This window comes from Triticum aestivum, chromosome 7B (assembly GCF_018294505.1).
Source record: "Triticum aestivum cultivar Chinese Spring chromosome 7B, IWGSC CS RefSeq v2.1, whole genome shotgun sequence".
NCBI classification, from domain to species: Eukaryota; Viridiplantae; Streptophyta; class Magnoliopsida; order Poales; family Poaceae; genus Triticum; species Triticum aestivum.
Window position 1 is genome coordinate 662,732,548 of NC_057813.1, and position 2,581 is coordinate 662,735,128.

A 2,581-nucleotide genomic window follows, 5' to 3' on the forward strand; every position below is an offset into this window, starting at 1 on the left:
CTATTACCACAAATGCAGGAATAGTCCTTTAGTTCCAAACAGGACAACGCCAACCTCGTCGCTCCTATGAAAAACCAGCTGTAGAGTACAAAAAACGCAAAGGCGGATTAACAGACGCTTGTATTTGTATTGGGTTGGGTCAATCACAGATTTTCGGATGGAAAGAGCGTGTTGCTTGCCTTCTTGCGCACGAGGGTGGTGAAGACATTCTCGACCTCCTGCAGTGCCCAGTGCATCGACAGGCCGACATCTAGCAGCAGAACCAGGCCCTCCTACACGGCAATCGGTGAATCAAAGCCGTCAGCGTAACAGAAGTTATTAGGCTCCAATACACAGGCTCACAATTTGACATTCACACCACATCACTACAGATCTATTAGTTTAGCAATTGACATTTTTTCGAACAAGGATAAAATCACCCCTTTACTTTACTTGGAACTGAAAACTATGACACGAGTAGGAGTAGTCCCACTCACATCACTACTGCATATAGTACGGTAATTATAACACCAATTCTCATGCAAGTAAAGAACCTGGCTAGTTCATATATCTCATGAATCAAGAACTATGATATGGGTTCCAGGTTTCAGTAAAATAAGGTAATATTGACTAGAAAATATTTGAGAATGAAACTATGAGTGGCGGTGTTCCAGGTTTTGTTTCTGTATAAACACAAGCAAGGAAAGGACTCCACGCACGGTTGACCAAAACTGCTCATCAGTGTCGGTGCGAAACACTCAACAAGTAGAGCGCAATCGACGACAAACACACGACTGCAAACTTCTGCCCGTCAACATGATCAGAGTGCAATTCAAACACACAGCAGGTAACATAAGATGCACTTTGGTTTTACCCAACAGTTTCAGGCAGCATATTTAGCACATCAGGAATACACCACATGAACTGCATGCTCAGGTACTGACATAACAGAATCACGACGGTGAATCCGTAACAAGTTAATGCATGGATACATTTTAGCACAACCAGAATACATCTCATGAACTGCATGCAGGTACTACTAAAAGAGGGTCAAAGCGAGCTCGAACGGGTGTCCCCCTGCAAGAAAATAATTGCCCAATTATGAGACAATAAACCTACACAGGGGCTTTCCAGTAGCACACCATGTAACTAATCAGATATACCACATATTATTTTTTACAACAAACTAAAAAACAAAACAAGGCATGTCATTTTATAGCTAGTTGTTTTAGCCTGTCGACTCGCTAGACAAATCAGACATTGTTTTCTAGCCCAGCCCCAAACAAGAAATGTACAGAATATACTAGCAGCAATCTTATCACCATTAATAGTACAACAAACTCAGATCTTATAGATCAAATTGAACACTATATATGCAGAATATTTACAGCTAAGATTTATCTTTGGACTTTATTTGGACACTTAAATATGCAGAATATTTTAGATTACCAACAATAATAGTTCATGACTGTCAACCAGGGATGTACAGTTTGACATCCTCCTGCAAAATTATACTATAAGCCAAATTTCTTTCAGAATTACAAAAGCTTTTATCCACCTCTCGTGAAAAAGACAAATATCCGCCGATTCAGCCGGAAGCGGGTCAATCTTATGGCCACATTCATGGCATAGTTTGTTCAAATGATCTCATATTATGCATAATGGTGTATATTGGAATGGCAAACAATATTGCCAAAGGAAGTTTTCATTTTCTTTGGACGAAAAAATTATTTTTCGTTTTTCGAGTGCCCAGAAGGAGGTTTTTTTGTGAAGAACCTACCAAATAATTGTTGCAAAATTGGACCAAATAATTTTTATAAAATACTAGGACATATTTAATGCACAATTGACCAAATGGTTGGGTGTAAAAAGTTTGGATCCACCTCTCGTGAAAAAGACAAATTTCCGCCGATTTAGTTGGAAGCGGGTCAAATTTGAACTGTATCTGCCTTGTAGTTTGCTCTTTATTTTTTCCAAAAATCATTTCTAGGTACATAATTATCTATTTTATCAGAGAAACACCAAAAAAATTCCAAGATTCAACCACTAGCTAGGAACGGTCATTCCCGCCGTTTTGAACACATTTTGAAATGGGCATAAAAAATTCAAAACAAATCAAAAAATTGGGAGACCTTCGCATTGTGTCATTATGTGTGGCCAAATTCCCAAGAAAAATAATAAACTTGTAATACGGCAATTATTTTAAAAAAGTATTCTCAGAAACGAGCTTTCACGTGTGGAGATCAATGGCTTTCAAGCCAAATGATCAATCTTATGGCCACATTCATGGCATAGTTTGTTCAAATGATCTCATATTATACACAATGGTGTATATTGGAATGGAAAACAATATTGCCAAAGGAAGTTTTCATTTTCTTTGAATGAAAAAATCATTTTTCATTTTTCGAGTGCCCAAAAGGAGGGTTTTTGTGAAGAACCTATCAAATAATTGTTGCAAAATTGGACCAAATAATTTTTATAAAATATTAGGACATATTTAATGCACAATTGACCAAATGGTTCGGTGTAAAAAGTTTGGATCCACCTCTCGTGAAAAAGACAAATTTCCGCCGATTCAGTTGGAAGCGGGTCAAATTTGAAC